At 41.4% G+C, this 19547-nt stretch overlaps 1 long non-coding RNA gene across 2 annotated transcripts; it reads right to left on the bottom strand.

The window, feature by feature from the left end:
* Nucleotides 1-728: 728 nt before the first annotated feature.
* LOC122214871 lies at nucleotides 729-6018 on the bottom strand. 2 transcript variants are annotated; one of them, XR_006200116.1, is made up of 4 exons: nucleotides 5954-6018; nucleotides 4934-5114; nucleotides 2344-2505; nucleotides 729-1072 (listed from the first exon to the last, which is right to left on the bottom strand). It is a non-coding gene; the product is annotated as an uncharacterized LOC122214871 (long non-coding RNA). The 2 variants fall into 2 exon arrangements; XR_006200115.1 differs by lacking the exon at nucleotides 5954-6018 and having other exon boundaries at nucleotides 4934-5170.
* Nucleotides 6019-19547: the final 13529 nt, after the last annotated feature.

The raw sequence follows: 19547 nt of genomic DNA, 5'->3' as shown, positions 1-19547 counted from the left end.
AAAGTTTCTAGAAGTCTCCGTTGGAGAGGGTCTGCCTGTGAGAGATTCCAACCCCAAGAAGGAAGACAACAAAACTGAACAGTAGGAAGAGAGAAAGCAAAATACCGTGTCAGTCATCAAGGCCCCTCATTCCACTTAGGCATTTTAAAATTCTATAAGCCGATAAATTATTCGTTTTTTTTTCTTAAGCCGATTTGAGTTGGGTTTTATCACTTATAACTTCCATGCCTGGTGAGGATGATGGTGATAATGACAGTGATGATGATGATTGCTGTTATTTCTATTATTGCTGCTATGACAATGTGCTGTGTGTGTGACAATTGCTGCTGTGACATTTTCCATGTCCCTGGAAAATGTGGACGTGGAAACGTGGGCGGCACAGGTGGGAATTAGCGCCCTTTCCCGCACCCCGCTTCTCTAACCGCTGCACAATGAACGGGCAGGATCTTAGGTCAGCATGCCTCCGGCAACGCGAAATCAGACCTCTGTGAGTACAGTGGGCAAGAGAAATTTTGCATGCTTCCATTCAAAAGGTGCTTCCCTTCTTCCCACGAAATCTACCTCTTGCCAATACATCTTCGCAATTTTTAGGTTTGACCCATCACTACACCAGTCAGCGGCAAAGCTCTCCAGATAAGGTGCTAGAGTCCCAGCTGCCTTAAAGAAGATTTCTTAATGAAGCCTCGGGATGAATAAAATATCACGTCTTCCATCACCTCGTTATAGGATGTCGGGGATTACTTGTTCTTTGAAAGTGGTCATCACTCTTTGATGACAACTTGTTAACATTTAGATTGTCATTTTGTGTCCTGGCAAGTAACCACGCTGGCAAGCTACAGAGGGAACTTTGGTATGAAAGACATGGAACAGCCCTCCTGTCTGCAGTGAATAACCTGTTTTCAGTTGGTTCACATCAGACACCCCCCAAAGCAAAAAAAAAAAAAAAATTTCTCCATTTGGTTCCTGAGAAGTCCAGGGTGCTCTTACCCTCCGGAGTGCTTTTGGTCCTCAGACTGGTAAAGGGCATCATTTCTAGTTTTGCAGGGTGCTAAAACTGGGGCCACCGCGTATGCTGCAAATAAATATTAAAATGATACTCAGCCTCGCCACTCACAGCGTGTTGCACAGACCGGCGGCAGCTGGCTCGAAATGTAGACTCACAGGCCTGAGCCCAGGTTTGCTGGACTGGAAGCCACATCTTAATAAGATGGCCAGGAAGTCTGAAGGTACCTTTAAGGGTCAGTAGAGAGCATTTGTTCCCAAACTTAGCTGAGCCTTACAAACGCTTGAAGAGCTCATTAAAAAAAAAAAAAAAAAAAAAAAAAAAAAAAAAAAAAAATATATATATATATATATATATATATATATATATATATTCATTCCCAAAGCTTGTTAAAAATTATAGTTGCGTGGGCCCAACCCTGAAGATAGTTTTTTCAGTGGGTTAGGTTGCGTTTCAGGTACTTGAATTATTATTATTATTATTTTTTAATTAATTAATTTTTTTAAATTTTTTTATTTTTTTAATTTTTTTTCAATATATGAAATTTATTGTCAAACTGGTTTCCATACAACACCCAGTGCTCATCCCAAAAGGTGCCCTCCTCAATACCCATCACCCACCCTCCCCTCCCTCCCACCCCCCATCAACCCTCAGTTTGTTCTCAGTTTTTAACAGTCTCTTATGCTTTGGCTCTCTCCCACTCTAACCTCTTTTTTTTTTTTTTTCCTTCCCCTCCCCCATGGGTTTCCGCCAAGTTTCTCAGGATCCACATAAGAGTGAATCAGGCACTTGAATTATTAACAAGCCCCTCCAGTAATTCAGATGCATGTGGTTAAGAACCCCTGCAGAACCAGTGATCTGGTTACCATGGAATATGCAGACAGGTTTCGCCAAAGAAACGGAAAGAGAGGCTGAAACGATTTCCACCCCTGAGTCAGGACCACTAATGTGCGGCAGTGTGCGCGTCTGTGTCTGCACATGTGCACGTTTGCACACATCTGCGTGTATCCAGTTAGAGTTGCGTGATGCGTGCACACACATACACGGTCTGTTCTGGTGCACGCACACGTGTCTGACACAGCGAAGCGACAGATTTCTAGAACCTAAGCTGGTCTTCTAATGGCCCTGTGGGGACTAGGTTGGCTCCACGTCTAACTTCTTCTTCCTTCTCTGGTTCCAGCAGCAGCATCACTGTTAACCCCGCTGACGGTCCTCAGCACATTTCCATTTATTAACAGGCTGGGTGGTGGCTAACGGCCTGGCGGGAGCCAGACTGTCCCCCCCCCTTGAGTCCTGGTACTCGCGCTTTCCAGCTGTGTGGCCTTGGGCAGTTAGCTTACCTCCACAGCCTCAGCGGACCAATTTGTAAAATGGGAATGATGTCCAGTTGTCATGTCAATTCTAATTGTCATGAACTTGACGCAGTGCTTAAAATCACTCGGTAGAGTCTCAAAAGTATCAGCTGTTATCACTGCTTTGTTGTTATTTGTAAGGACAAATGGCTAGAGAGAAATAGAACACAGAGTTCAGTGTTCATGCGTATGTATCCATAATGGAGATGTGTTTCAGATACGTAGGTATAATATGTGTATACATGAAGCATATCTATGTGTGGGGATATATATTTAGATAGGTATATATAGAATTCTGTTAAACTCAAGCGAAAATTTTTAAATGATTTTCCTCTATGCTAGCATTAGTGGTCCATTTTTTATTTTTATTTTTGATATTAAGGAAATGACTTTTAGTTACCCTTGTAAGTCCGATGAAAGTTTTGGGCCTTTACAGATGAAAAATGTACCTCAGTTCACTCACGTGCATAGTGCAAAATGTGGTGTGTGTGACAGGTCAGATTGCCCATGGCGGGGGAAGCAAAATGCATGGGTCCCAGGTTGAGAACTGCACTGACCTCTGAGCCCCTTAAAGGCAGGCACCGTCCTTATTGATATTCGTAATTCTGGTCCCTGATACACCATCTGGCACAGGGGAGGTGCCCCATAATTGGCTATTTTGGCCATTTACATTTTTGATTATTAGCAGTGGGTCTTCCACTTCTGTTGGAAAATGATAAGGTGTCGATGAAGCATGAGAGTTATTACAGATCTTGGATGCTTCCCATAAAACGCGTCCTTCAACAGCGCTTCTCAAACTTCCCTCTCTACAAGGATCCCCTGGAATTCTTGTGAAATGCAGATTCTGATTCAGTGGTTCTGAAGGTGGAGGGAATGAGATCTTGTGTTTCTCTAAAGCTCCCCGGGGAATGCTGATCACGGTGCCCCGAGGTGCCAACTACAGAAGACACAGCGTGGCATGATGGGAAGAAGAGGGGAACCTCAGTCTAGTCCTGGCTCCTAGGTTATGAACTTGGGAGCCTCAGGCAAATTCATTCATTCAGTGCATATTTACTGCACACTGTCTTGTAGTATAGTATTTGCAGGCGCTAAGGATTAAATGGACAAGACTGCCGTTGTTCTACTCCTATGAAGTCTAGTTATCTAAAGACCTACACCTTAATTATTATACTAGAATCTTTCCCCAAGGGCTTGTTGGAGATGAAACAAGCTTATGTAAATAAACCACCCAACACAATGCCTAGCATAGAGTAGGTGTTAAGTATATTGTTCTTTTTGAGGATAAGAGCTCAGACACTGTCCTACTCTTTCTGAATGCAGGCTCTTTAGTAGTGGCCTTGATGTTGGCAATATGATAACCAGCTGGGAATCAGTGATGGAGAGTAAATCAAGGTTCGTGAATAATTCATGAGGTTAATATTGTAAGGTGTAATGAGAAGCTGACGATATATAATTTAAAGAGACCCAGTGACTTTCTGGAGTAAATTCTTGGTCATGAATCAAAAGCTGTGATCTCTAATCTTTAGTTTTTCACGGGCGCTTTTTGAAATTCCGGACGGCTCTCCGTAACTTACATTCCCCTTCCTGTAAAATTAGGTAGTGTGGAATTAACTCATGTGGAAATTGACTGTTAAAACACTTAATATTTCCATTCAACGACTATTTATTGAGCATCTACAAGGCGCTATTCCCTAGTGGGGGCATGAGAAAGTTTGAGTCATAAGTCTGCATCTGAAGTTTTTTGAAATATCAGGAAAGCAAGAGTTACATTCGTTTATGTGTCTCGTTCATTCATTACTCATTTGACACATTCTTGCCAAGTGCATGCTAGAGGGAGCAAGGTTGAATATGATATAATCCCTGACCTCATCAGAGAGGGGGTAAACCTAGATTTTACAAAACTGTTAGGTGGCATGGAAAAGCATGAGGGAAATGGTAGAGTAAGTGTTATAGATTACAAGAATGGCAGAATTTCAAATGTATACAAAAAATTTGCATATATTTGCATGTTTTAGGAAATGATTTTGCTAGCAGGGGGTGGACTTATGGGTAAATTGCTGGGGTTTATTCATGTTGGGAGATGATGGAAAACATTCTTGAAGAGAGAAATAATACAGCATTTCCAGTGCTATCGGCTGTTTGCTCTATGTACTGAGGACAGTGTGGGGCAAGTACAGTTTTTGCCAACAAAGAATTCCTATCGAGTAGCAAAGGCAGATAAACAAATTAAAATCAAGTGTGCTAGGGGCGCTGGGTGGCTCAGTCGGTTAAGCGGCCGACTTCGGCTCAGGTCATGATCTCGCGGTCCGTGGGTTCGAGCCCCACGTTGGGCTCTGTGCTGATCGCTCGGAGCCTGGAGCCTGTTTCAGATTCTTTGTCTCCCTCTCTCTGACCCTCCCCCGTTCATGCTCTGTCTCTCTCTGTCTCAAAAATAAATAAACGTTAAAAAATTTTTTTAAATCAAGTGTGCTAAATATCAAGTAGAACTGTGAACAAGGTGGAGGTAAAGCCAAAGGCGGAGGGATTAAATCTTTGTGAAAGTGGGGGATTTCTTTTTTGGCTGAGGCTGGTGACTTACGGAACTCCAAGCAGGTTTTCTGAGAAGGCTGTGTGTTGTTGTGGTTGACGTAGGAGTTTCCAGGAGGACAGGGAGGAAGAGGTAGTCTGTGCAGAGTAATCAACACAGGGACATGTGAAGTCGTCTGTGCCTTCAGGGACTATAGTTTGGTGTTGCTCGAATCTCAAGGGTGAGGCAAAGACTGAAAAGAAGAGAGGGGAGCCTGGGTGGCTCAGTTGGTTAAGCGACCGACTTCAGCTCAGGTCATGATCTCATAGTTTGTGAGTTCCAGCCTTCCGTCGGGCTCTGTGCTGACAGCTCAGAACCTGGAACCTGCTTCAGATTCCGTGTCTTCTTCTCTCTCTGCCCCTCCCCCACTCGTGCTCTTGTGTGTGTATGTGTGTGCGTGTGCATGCTCTCTCTCTCTCTCTCTCTCAAAAAACATTTAAAATTTTCTTTTTAAAATAAGTAAACTTAAAAAAAAGGAAAGAAACCAGAGTGATGGGTACCAATCTGGTTAATAAAGGCCTTATGTCACAGAAAGAGGTTGGCGTGTGGAAAGGAAACATGGCAGGAGAGGAGGCATGAGGAGACAGGAGTCCTGCACGGGGCTGTGCTGTGGCTTCCCCTCATGGCAGGCTCCTCAGAAGCAGGTCCTGAGATGAGGCTCCATGAGAAAGTCATTTGAGAAAGTCATTTGGAGGATGTGCTCCTGGGAGAAAGGGGGAAGGAAGTGACAGAAACAGAATAGCAGAGGAGGAGAAATTAAATCCCATGAGGGGCAGGCCCATCTGGGAGTCAGGGAGTCACGCTAGCCTCAGGCGGGGATGCTGGGCTCTTATACTCCTGCATCGGTCAGTCATTGGTTCAAGGCTGCCCTCGGAAAGACCCAACGCTCCTGGCCTGCTTTTCAGTGGGCACAGTGCAAGGGCAGTTTTCTGAAGAGAAACACAAGGGTGGCCTTTGTAGGCAGAAGCACACCGAAGCTGGGCCGGTGTGGTGAATGAATCAGGGAACGTGAGTGCAGAAAAGCAAGCTTACTGGAGTTGAAGTATGGTGGGTACCAGTGTCAGCCCATAGATGCAGAGCGAAATCCTTTTCTTCCTAAAATTTTAATTTTTATTGAAATTCCTCATTTTGTCCTGGTAGCAGACATTTAATACAGCAATCTGTAGACTCCTAACCTTCTTTTGGGGATTATGTCTAAAATTTGGATTGTAAAATGCCAAGGCCTTGGGAGGAGGGATGGACATCTTGTTCTTAGTGTCTGCTGAGACCCCCCCCCCCCCCAGGTAATCTAGTTATCTATCGCCCATCTGCACGGATAACCATGGAGATGCCCCAGTTTTCCAGAGTCAGGGATCCTCTGCTATTTCAGTACCTCTTGGGTGATAGAGTCTCTCTGTTCTAGTCCATACTGTTTGTATAAAACACTTACAGGAAGTTGTTTAAATCCACTGTCTAGAGGTAAATGCTGTCTTTACCTACCTCTGGCATCATCTGCCTCCCTGGGATCCCATCTAAGAAATGAGGTCTAAGACACCTCTGTCCTTGGATACCTCTGTACTTGGATACTTTGGGGAGTTGGCCAATCTTCGTTCTTCAAGAATATAGTCCATAGCTCTTTTCTCTGAACTATGTTTATACTCAATCTATACTATACTCAATCTATACTAAGATGTATATACCAAGTCTATACTACAGATGCATATACTTAAATTATCAACCTCCAACTTTCACCCTTCTGTCTGTGCTGGGAAATTTCTCTACCAGAGAGAGTTGGACAAGGTTTGCTCCCCAATTTTTATAAAAAGAGAAAATCCAGGGGAGGCTCCTTTTATTCTTGCTTTCTGCCATTACATTCCTTCTCTCATTTGGCACAGAGAAGTATAGTAGGGCCCAGCGATTAAGGACAAAGGAGAAAAGAGAAATAGTAGGGGAAAGTACATGGTTAATATTTCAAGAACATGGTCCTCATACCCAGAGATAACAGCAAGAATATTTTCTCCTATTCTGCCCATTATTTAAATTTCATCTTGGTCCTTTTATCTCATTTAATATCTGTAGATGGCAACTGAGGATGCGGCTTAGAATCACTTGGGGGAACTTAAAAAAAAAAACATACAAATACCTGGATCCCACCTCAGATCAACCACATCCGAATTCCTAGGAGTGGGGTTCAGATATTTGTATGTTTTTAATCCCACTAGGTTATCCAAGGGTGGGTCAAATGGGGTGGGAACAACGGTACTATGGATTTTTACTTGTTATAAATGATCCTCACCTGGTCACCTCCGAGAATGGTTATGCCAGATGCAGAATCTTGGCATTATTGCATCAACGCCCAGTGTCTTTCCGTGTGGAGTCCCACCTGGATCCCTGTGTTGCCAGGAAACCATCTCATTTCAAGCTGTATTCTTGGCCCCAATGTATTATTTACAAGCTTTGCAACCATTTAATAGTGTGTGGCAATATATTACAGTTGCAACGGTGAAACACATTTAAATTGTTTCAGATTATATTGCTACATATAAGGAGAGAGAGATAGAGATATAGAAAGATAGAAAGACAGGGATACAGATATATAGCCAGGTAATTCACCATGTTCTTTACTTTGTGATTGGTTATTACCATGGAAAAATGGCTTTTTGTTCTAGGATATCCCCGAATGATTCCATGTAATGCGGTGATGGAAACCATAAGCTTTGAGATAGGCCCGGGTCTGCTTGTGTGGCCAGCCTTCAGTCTTCCAGGGCCTTGGTTGTCTGCCCATCTCCTAAATGGAGGTAGACGTTCCTACCTCATAGGACTGTTGGAAGGATGAAATGTGAATTCGATTGATGGAGCATTTGACACACAGTGAATGCTCAATGAGTATTTCTGTGTTGTCGTTGTTTTTTCGATTTTCCTGCTATAATCCATGCAAACAGACACCATTAGAAGGAGTCACGATTTTTATGAGGGTGCAGGGCAAGGGGCACACAGGTCTTCTGTCTGGATGCCTGACCTTGCTATCAGTAACACTCCCACACATCTTCTAAGGAAAGGACATATGTATGTTGCATACATGCCCCAACAGCCGACGCCCATGAATTTCTTATGTCGACTATCATCTGCAAATGACAATCTGTTTTTGGGATTCCAGATTGCATTTAACATTGATTGATAATTATCATATTTCAGAGTTGGGTGCTCACGGTCGAGCTGCTGAAACCTGACAGACATATTTCATCCAAGGCTCATTTGTCTTCTCCGATAAGTAAAAGGTACTGCGTGTTCGCAATGTATCCAGCACGGCGCGCTGCTGAGAGGGACCGTCTCCCTCTGATGCTGGCCCCAAGATTGATTTTCCATCCTGAGTGCTCTCTGAGGCAGCCACAAGCCTGAGTCCCTTCTCATTAATATTTGGTGGCATTTATGATGACAGCCTCATCGTGAGTAAGTGGGGACGATTATGCCGGGTCAGGTGTGGACTTTATCGGCTGCTGTGTCTGAATCGGAAGGCTGTGATTTAGGGAGACATGCTCGTTGGGAAAACAAAAAAATGAGATAATAAGTTTTGCATTAATTTTGAGAGTCGTAAACATACCCCGTGTAACCTGAGATCAAGTGAGAGCCAGCTGAGACTCCATCCCAGGTGCGTCCCTGGGTTTCAAATATGTTAAATGAAGGCGCGGGGGTGTTTTGTTTGTGTCCGATGTCGGTTTCAAAAAAGCGAAAGGGTCAAAATGGAGAAAACGGGGAATCCCTGGCTTGAATTTTATTTCATGTATTTGTCAGGTATTAATCAAGTGCTTACTTATATGCCGATACTATGGTGAGGGGGTTGGTCACAGGGACACTAACAGCATTGCTACCACTACTGTTAGAAAAATATCAATGGCTAATAATTCCCGAGGGTTTCAGACATGCTGGGCTCTGTCTGAACACGCTTCATCTTGTATAATTAGCAGGGCCCTGCTCACATGAAGGTTTCCATTTAGTGGGACACAAGCAGTAGCAACATTAAGCTTGGAAATTTCGTGAAAGGAAAGTACGGCGCTGTGGGCATTCAGCAAGGTCATGGTCGGATCCAAACCAGAAAGTTACCGGAAATACAACCCTGGGCATCGGCTGCATTTACAAGCCTGAGCTACACCGCAAGCTACATACGTTTTGGGAATTCCCTTCTTTGCACTGTTGATAGTGTTTGCTGTTTAGAAAGCAACATCTAAAAGGATATGAATTTAAGAGAAGAAAGGCAACACTGAGCTCTCCCAACAGATCCTGTCTTGCCTTTCAGTCGGTCCTTCTTCCTGCTCCAGGTCTGGCGAGGATAGCAAAGTGAGAATGCTCCATCGGGGTCCATGAGAGGGGGTGCAAGGTTAGTCTGCCTTCTGGCGCACACCTCAGCTGGTGATTTCTGTCTGACTTGACTTTTTGCACTCAATATTTATATTCTTCAGCACGAGCTATGTCTGGGTGTTGAACGACAGTAGGGTTTCTCAGGTTTCTGTTTTGTTTTCATTACCATCTACCTAAGGAGGCTTTTTGGACACTTTTTTTTTTCCTATCTTCCTGCCCCATGAAAGTTTTAACACCACAAAATATTTGGCACCCCTGGTTTTGAACTATATGTAGACCTGTGCTTCATGCATGAGAGAAATAACACTTTTTTTTTTAACCTCCCCAAAGAATCGGTTCTCCCTCTTGGAGGAGAGATTGTCTCCTTCTCTCTGGTCTCTGGTCTTCCCCTCCTCTGTCTCTCTCTCAAAAATAAATAAATATTAAAAAATAATTTTAAAAAAGAGCAAATCTTTTCCTTAGTCAAGCATGGGCTTGTTTTCACCTTACCATTGCCCTTCCCTACGTCTGTCCCCCCTAAAAACATCAAAAAATTCCTCAGAGTTCAGTGGCTTCATGCCTTTCCCTCTTTGCTCACCCCTATCACTTTCGCCTCTTATCTGGTTTTGTTTCTGCTGCTCCTCTCCACCCCTAAAGAGATCTTCAGCCTTCTGGTGATGACAGTGGCATATTGGTCCAATCCCATGAACTTTTCTGAACACAACTGCTAAAAATGTCTGCACTAATTTTTACGTTGGCTTTTCCTCACCACTTCCGAAATCATCTCCTTTTCTTGTTTCTCTGTGTATTCCCTTGGTTCTTTTAACACCTCTGTCAACTCCTATGTTCAGAGTTGTTTTTTTTTTTTTTTTGAAAAAAAAGAAATGAAAGTAAGCAATGTATGTAGTAAAAGAAAAAAAAAACATACAACAGGTTCTCCTGTGGTATTTCTTTTTGGGTGGTATTCCTTTAAATTTTCTGGGGCATCTCTTTGAGTCTTTTCTTTCTTTCTTTCTTTCTTTCTTTCTTTCTTTTCTTTTTATTTTTTTATAAATTTTTTTTTCTTTTTACATTTATTTATTTTTGAGAAACAGAGTAAGACAAAGCATGAGCAGGGGAGGGGCAGAGAGAGAAGGAGACAGAATCCAGAAGCGGGCTCCAGGCTCCGAGCTGTCAGCACAGAGCCCGACGCGGGGCTCGAACCCATGAACTGTGAGATCATGACCTGAGCCGAAGTCGGACGCTCAACCGACTGGGCCGCCCAGACACCCCTTTCTTTTTTTAAATGTAGGATGCATTCAAAGGATAAAAACTTCTGGTTATCAGGTAAATAAGTTATGGGAGTGTAATGTGTAGCTTTGCTGACTAGAGTTCACGGTACCACCATATGCATATTTGAAAGTTGCCAAGAGGGTAAATCTCGAAAGTACTTATTAAGGAAAAGAAAATTGCAACTATATGTGAGTGACTGATGTTAACTTATTGTGGTAACCATTTCACGCTATATACATATACCAAATCATTATCTTGTATGCCTTGGACTAATTCAGCGTTAGAAGGCAATTACATCTCAATAAAACTGGAAGAAATGTATAGGGTACATTGACAGTACTTTAAAAAATTCCTACATGTCTAATATCGTCTTTCCTTTGCCCTTACTCCTGGTTGGAAATTTAATTGGTTATAAATTGCTATTATCAGTTTGAAGATTATGGAATTCTGAGTTCAGCAACTTTTCCTCTCACAACTTGGAGGCATTGAACTCTGTTGTCTTCTACTATCTAAGTTTCTAGTGAATTCTGATACTGTCTTCTTTGTTCCTCGGTAGGAAGAATGTCTTTTGTTTTCCCTTTTCTGTAAATATATATATATATATATATATATATATATATATATATATATATAGGATATTTATAATAAATATGTAATTACAACTATGTGAGGTGTGTATATATAAATATATATAATTGTAACTGTGGTGTGTGTGTGTGTGTGTGTGTGTGTGTGTGTACGTACACACACACACACACACACACACACACACACACACACCCAGCATGGAGCCCAATGTGGGGCTTGAACTCAGGACCCTGAGATTAAGACCTGAGCTGAGATCAAGAGTCAGACTCTTAACCGACTGAGCCACCTAGGCGCCCCTTTTCTGTAAGTATTTTTAATTCTTCTTCATCGTTAGCATGCTGATTGTATCTTATTTTTTCTACCTGGTACTTCAAAACATTCGTCCAGTCTGAGGACGGATGCTTTTCTTCACCGAGGGAAGTGGTATTCTATTATTCTTTGGTTATCATCTCTCTCTTGTTATTTCTGTTCCCTACCTTTTTCCAACTCCTGTTAGCCAAATGCTGGGCCTCTTGGATCTTTTTATTCATGTCTTCAACTCTTTAGTTCCTATCTTGTTTTCTCCCTTGGCTTTCTCATGTAGAAAACGTGCTCACCTTCATCTAGTACGTTACCATGACTCTGAGCTCTACCTTTTTCTCAGTCTCTCCATAGAACTGTTGGTTTCTGTGTCATATTCTCAATTTCCAAACTCTCTCTTCAAAGATGTTCTCATCGTTCCTTTTTAATAGTATCCTGTTCTTTTTTAAGGGCTATAATATTTCTCCCAAAGACAAACAGAGCAGAGACTCCTTCGTCATGCTTTTCCCTCCACCCCTGGCTTCAGAGCCCATCTACCGCCTGTCTCCTGGGCTCCAACACTCATACTAGCAGCCTTCTTGACTCCTTGGAAAGCAGGTCCACTAAGGCTGAAAGCTGCTGCTATAAACCTCCTGTCTGTGGATAGGAGCCCCATCTGCCCTGGATGTTCTGGTCTTCAATCAACTTCCTGGTGCCTCATTATTCTAGTTGCCATAGGGCTAAATACCAGGAGCCCTGAATCTGAAAGTTGTGGGTCCCGTAAGGCTTCATCAAGGAATTCTGTTTAAGCTGGGGTTGGAAAGATGTGAGGAATTTAGGAATCAGTGTTGCAGATCTATGCATTCTTGTTCTAGCCTCTCGTGTCTACAGTCACTCTTCTGTGTGGCAGACATTGCTAATCCCCTACCCAATGCCCATGACTACTTTTTAAAAGAAATTTTAATGTTTTTTTTTTATTTTTGAGAGAGTGAGAGACAGAATGCGAGCAGGGGAGAGGCTGAGAGAGAGGGAGACACGGAATCGGAAGCAGGCTCCAGGCTCCGAGCTGTCAGCACAGAGCTTGATGCTCGGCTGGAACTCAGGAACCGTGAGATCATGACCTGAGCTGAAGTCGGACGCTTAACCGACGGAACCACCCAGGTGCCCGTCATGACTACTTTTTTATTAGCCGAATCCTAATTTTGTTCAAAAGGACAGGTCTGACAGCCAATAATTTGCTTTGCTTTCTATCCAATCACCTTTAGAGTTGGAGAGAGAAAGTCCTGTAAGCGCACTTTATTATTGAGATGTTGGTATAAATCCCCCCGGGGAAGATAATCCTTCTAAACAAAAAACAAAAAGCCCATCTAGGAGAGAGGTTTGCTTTGCTTTGCTATTGCGCAGAACAGGGATACAATGACTGGAGGTGCAGCAGCTGTCCTGCAACCATGAGGATAAAAGTCACATACCATACAGATCTGAAGCGCGAAAGAGTTTGGCTTTTTAGTGATGTTCTTGAGCAACTGTGTGAGCCATGAAGACATTCCTCCTGAATTTGTAAGGGAGAAAAATAAATACACTCTAATCTAGACCGTGTTAGATTTTCTGTCATTTCTAGTTCAATATGATCTTAATGAACCATACTAGTGCAGGTGTTCCTTATGCTTTCGGTGAACTACCGGATAAGTGGCTCTCCAGGTGTGGTCTCAGAGGCATCGGCAGCACTTAGGAATTTCTAGAAATGCAAGACCTACTCTAGGGATGGGTGCCAACAATCTCTGTTCTGACAATGGTCCGGGTGATTCCGACGCACAAACTAAAGTTTGAGAACCACCAGAATAGTCGTGATTCAATTGACTGCCTTGAATTTAGGCTTCCTTTCCTTGAAAAAAATGTTTTAAGTTTATTTATGTATTTTTGAGAGAGAGAGAGAGAGAAAGTAAGTCGGGGAGAGGCAGAGAGAGAGAGGGAGAGAGAGAATACCAAGCAGGCTCTGCACTACCAGTACAGAACCCGATGCAGGACTCGAACCCATAAACAGTGAGATCACGACCTGAGCTGAAGTCAGGCACTCAACCAACTGAGCCACCCAGGTGCCCTTAAAATTTTTTTTTATGTTTATTTATTTTTGAGAGAGGGGGGGAGGATGTGAGTTGGGGAGGGGCAGAGAGGGAGACAGAATCTGAAGCAGGATCCAGGCTCTGAGCTGTCAGCACAGAGCCCAACGTGGGGCTTGAATCCATGAACCATGAGACCATGACCTGAGCGGAAGTCAGAGGCTTAACCAACTGAGCCACCCAGGCGCCCCTCCTTGACCTTTTAATAGTACATTATCAAATAAATTTCCCTCAAATGAAGCACTGTATATACACACTGTTCCTTTTCTGTTATGACTCCCCATTGCTTATTGAACCAAGTAAAAGCATCTGAGTCAGTTATTCGTAGCTGTTGAAAATATTGGCTTGGCCATGTTCTTCATTAAAATTTTTCTTCTATTTTCAATTTTCTTTTCAAATCACATGATCCTGGTAAAAGTACCAACTTACGCGGACAGAAGACATTCCCCGTCCTGCCCCCACCCCAGGATCGTTATGTCACAACTTTTGTCTTTATTCTTGGAAGCCCTGTCTGCCATTCATCATGCATAAATAATTGCAACCATATGCACGAGAGCTTTAAGAGACGTTCTCTTTTCGGATCATACATGCCTTCATTTGTACCTTTTTGATGGTAGTTTGAATTGTTGTTGTTTTATTCATGGGGTAATTTATGGAACTGGAGAATATACCTTGATAATTACATTTTAAAAGAATGTAACGTGTAATTAAAATTAAACAAAATATAATTTTATGCATAAATGCATTTTTGGAAAATATGTGCACAAGTTGAATCTAATCATTATAATTTTCTATAAACATAATGAGTGCTAAATTGTTATTGATTATTCATTTTTTTACCACGCCATCTGGGACTCTGACACTGGAAGGATGTAATGATTACTTCTACTGTCATCAAGTTATTTTAAATTTAAAGATGATAAGAGATAGATTCCTTTTTTTTTTTTCTAAAGCAAACTTCACAATTACAGCATGGTAATTAACTTTTAAATTAGGGAAAAAAGATGCTATATTTTTTTTCTTTAAAGGAATATGTTGGGATATAAAAATGAATGTATCTGTAATATTTCATTTTTTTAAACGAATCTCGTAAAGGCAGTCATAGAGACATGGCTATTCATTTCATTTCAGTAACTCCTAGTTAAAAGGCTCACATTCTACTTATCAAATTAATTTCACTACTTTTACGTTCCTTGAAAAATCATAATGCAGTGAGGCTTTTTTTTAGGGGTGGGGGGAGCGAAAGATTATTTATATGACAAAATTATCTTTTACTTCTGAGAATAATTTGAAGACTTTACAAAGAAATAGTGTACAGATTGCTAGGTAGACATGATATGCCCTCCAGGAAATACAGACATTGATACATTTAATGCATTTTTCCAACTGTATAATGTGTATACATAAACATACACACACGTGGAAACATTGGTGAAAATAAAAGCTCACTCGTGTTCTTTTTTTTTTTAAAACTAATTTATTTATTTTGAGAGAGAGAGAGAGAGAGAGAGAGCACAAGCAGGTGATAGGCAGAGAGAGAGGGAGACGGAGAATCCCAAGCAGGCTCCATGCTGTCAGCACAGAGCCCAACTTGGGACTTGAACTCACGAACCATGAGATCACGACCTGAGCTGAAACCAAGAGTCAGACGCTTTACTGACTGAGCCACCCGGTGTCTCTCACTCATGTGTTCTTAACATTCATCAGTTCCCACATCTTTTTCTCATTGCATTTATATGTGGACACACACATGTGCTTTTTTTTTTTTTTAATGTTTATTTATTTGTTTTTTGAGAGAGAGAGAGAGAGCGAGCGAGAGAGAGCGAGCAGGGGAGGGGCAGAGAGAAAGAGGGAGACACAGAATCAGAAGCAGGCTCCAGGCTCTGAGCGGTCAGCACAGAGCCTGACGCAGAGCTTGAACTCACGAATCACGAGATCGTGACCTAGGCTGAGGTTGGACGCTTAACCAACTGAACCACCCAGGCGCCACCATACACATGTGCTTTTTTTACCTACCTCATAGGATATCATATTATACATCCTTAAACCAAGTGGTTTACTTCACTTATTTCTAGTTAAAACTATTTATTACATTATAGTCAGGAAATTTCTGCCTTTTGAATTTAATTGTGCATGTGGTTTCTTAAATAACAAAGTATGTATTACGTTTACAAAATAATTTTTTTTAATCAACTTGAACTGTCAAAAACTGAAAGAGCTATCCGTTCATTTGTGTATTCTTTCATTTATATATGGAAAATTATAATGGTTGGTCCTTACTCTCTCTGGGAAGATTGGGGCTATTCCTCCTATAAAAACTGATAGCATTTACATATATGACCTTTTGTCAATTTAAAATTCTGTAGATACTGTTGATGATCTGGTTGAATTACCTTGTATTCTGTATATTTTAATAAGGATATTTCAGTCGCTTGAATTTTGTTATAAATGTTTATTTGTCATGTCTCTTCTGTGTTTGTTTCTTTTTTTTGCTTTGTTTTATGGGAACGTGTGTACAATTTCCTGGTCAAATATTTCAGCACCAAACAATGGAGAAATGGTAGTGTTTATGTTAATATTGCACATCTTTCCTTTTTTGCTTGAATTCATCAGCTATGTTTTACCTTTTTCTTTTTTCTTTTTGTACCTAAGGCAGAAACCTCATGGATCACCTGCTGAGTGACCTGTGTGGCTTTGAGAAAGTTATTTAGTGACCTTGTGATTCTGTTTTCCCATTTGCAACACAGTAATAAAATAGTACTTACCTTGTGTAGTTGGTATTAGTATAACATAAAATAAAAATCTTTATAGGGCTTGGAACATGACTGACAAGCATTAAATGCTCCGTAAATGTTTTTTTACTCTTCTTTTTCTCCTGTACCATATCTTTTACTTGTGTTTCCTGTAATGAGCATTTAGTTAATTTTTCTAAACATTTATTTATTTTTGAGAGAGAGAGATGGAACGTGAGCAGGGGAGGAGCAGAGAGAGAGAGAGGGACACAGATCTGAAGCAAGCTCTAGGCTCCGAGCTGTCAGCACAGAGCCTGATGCGGGGCTCGAACTCACGAGCTGTGAGATCATGACCTGAGCTGAAGTCAGACGCTCAACCGACTGAGCCACTCAGGCACCCCAAGTTAATTTTTTAATTATAATGTAAGATCTTTTGTCTTTTAAGTAAGGCTGTATGTTTTCATATTTATTACTCACAAGGTACTTGGGTTTAGTTTTTATCTGTGTTTTGAGGGGGTGTGTATATGTTTATTTGTTCACTCAAATATTTTCCGTTATTTTTTTACTGATCATACCACCGAAATGTAACCTTGAAGAATGAGCCAACACTTCCCTTGACTTGTGCACAAAGATTAAAATTTGTTCCCATTCCACCCCCAGATAGCATGACTCGGTTTTCCCTGGTTCCCACCACTTGGCTTTTTCCAATAGTGCCTTTATGTGGTTTTTTGGTTTTTTCTTTTTTTCCATAGTTGCTTTCATTTGGAGAACTTTGCTTTGAGATTACTGAATTTGTAGATCTCTTTTGTATGTTAACTTCATGTTAACTTCAATTTATGGTGATAGAAAATTGCAAATACTTGGCTGATTCCCTTATGGTTTCTGTTATGAAATAGAAGATTTTGGGAATTTGAGTTAGGCGTGTAGGTAAGTGGATAAACTCATGTTGCTGCTTAGAACTAGAAACATACTATGTCATTTCTCTTTAAATACCACGGTTGTTCCTTTCTCTCTATTTCCTGATGACAGCAAAGCCTGCACCAGTATTGTGCTCGCTCGCTCTCTCTCTCTATATATATATATTTATATACACACACATAAATATATATACACTATATACTATATATATATACTATATGATATATATATGTATATATATGCATATAGTCCTGTGGTTTACATGATTATAAGAGAAAACCACACCTTTGTGTTATCATAGCCCAGTGTCTACTCTGCACTTGGCATAGCTCTCATAAAGCTGTCTTGAACTCAATGGCTTCAAAAAGGAAAAAAAAAAAAAAAACAAAACCAACCTGGATTTCTTTAGATTAAATTTATTCTTTGGAAGTAGAATCTGGTTTATCTTGGTAGTGGGCTCAATATTAAAAGAAAATGTAATTTAAAATAAGATTCCTTTTGCTTTTCTCTTGTATGTCCCTTCAGCGGGCTCTCTTTTTAATCTCTGTACCGAGGCCCTACTGTTCTCCTTCCCTTGTAAAATAAAAGATACGTGCTTGGAGAAAGTCTCCAAAGGGAGATAACTTAAGGAAAGCCATGGTAACAAACGTGGGATTCTTTTACATGCTCCTGGAGATTGAGAAGTTCCACAAATAAATGATCCTTTGTCACTGCTTCCTCTTTTCTTCTTTGTTTGCTTTCTAAAGCATGTGTCTCCAGGTAATTAGTTTTATGAAATGTGAGTGTCGTAATACTTAAAAAAATTTTTTTTAAGTTTATTTATTTATTTTGAAGGAGACAGACAGTGCAAGTGGGGGAGGGACAGAGAGGGAGGGAAAACGAGAATCCCAAGCAGGCTCTACACTGTCAGCACAGAACCCAACATGGGGCTCGAACTCCCGAAACCGTGAGATCATGACCTGGGCCGAAACTAAGAGTCGGAGGCTTAACTGACTGAGCCACCCAGGTGCCCTGAGTGTCATAATATTTTACCCCTAAATCTTTTGGGATTTCTTATCGTAGATGAATCTGATAACAAGTTTAGGATCTCACTACAGATTACATTAATACGTTCACTTAGCAGGATTAAATTAGAAGGGGGTATATCAGGGAAGAAAAAGAGTGACTAAGATCGTCTTGATTCGCATTCGGTGCTGCCATTTGGGAATCCCATTATGACTTTTCCCATTATGACCAAGTTTCTAAGATTTCCTGGGCTCAAGTTTTCCTCACCTGTAAAACTGGAATAATAATTACAGTATCTATCTTAAAAGCTCGGACTTTTAAGGACTGAATAAGATTGTGCATATAACTCTTTGGCACAGCGTTGGACAGATAGTAAGCCTCAAAGTTAGCAAACAACAGCAGCACCCATATGCCTGTATTGTTTCTTATGTGACAGTGGCAAATTCCCTTTCACCTTTGCCACCAAGTTCACAGGCTGGCCATGACCACCACAGCTAAAAGCATTGGTGCGTTTTCATTCTGGCCTCTTCCCTTCCACAGCTACCTTTCCAAACGCACGAGGATGGCCATTAGGTGCTTTTTCTCTTCATCTTACTCACTTTTCAAGCCTGTCTCTGTTCACAGCCACACTCACTGTTGGCTCACCTTGGGAAACGACACAGTCCTTGCCCAACAGGCGGTTTTGGAGAGAAGACAGATGGAAATCCTGTCTCTCTCCTCTGTTCTTACTAATGCCCCTGTCCATCTACCCTGGTCCATAGCTGGAGGAAGGACTAGGGAAGTTATTCAGTACAGGACAGTGGCAAGATTTCTAGCTATTCAGGCAAATTTTTGACCCTAGGAAAATGAGCCCACGTGTTCCCCAGAACTGGGACTTTGCTTCTTGGAAGCAATGGACACCGATTTGCACACACTTATTTTATGCACACGGACTAAAAGGAAGTTAATATGCATTCGCAACACAAAAAATCTCAAGTCTGGGGGTTCATCCAACTGTTTGCATTTCTAAACCCCTCAAGATTTCATTCCCTGCCTACTGCAGACACACTTCCCAAATTCCTCTCTGGACTATTCCTCATATGGCTCTGGTTGCACCACGTGTCGCTCTTTCTGTGAATAATGCTTAATTATTTATTTTTTTAACATATGCCTTTTCATATTTCCATGTTATTTGCGTGAAAAGGATGTCTGGTTGTGAAGGCCACCAGGACTGGGGTGGGTGCCTTTAGACTCAGTTATGTTCCCCACTTCATTTGATGGAATTCTAATCGTGCTCATGGCTCATCCAGCGTCTCTGGTTGCAAGAATATAAACGTCACGAAGACCTACTTGTTTCTTTGGCTGTTTTCCTAAATGTATATTTGCCTGAATTCACTAGCTTAATGCTTTCCCTTGCTGTTA

This window comes from Panthera leo, chromosome A3 (assembly GCF_018350215.1).
Source record: "Panthera leo isolate Ple1 chromosome A3, P.leo_Ple1_pat1.1, whole genome shotgun sequence".
NCBI lineage: Eukaryota > Metazoa > Chordata > Mammalia > Carnivora > Felidae > Panthera > Panthera leo.
This window is presented reverse-complemented; position numbering and strand designations above follow the sequence as displayed.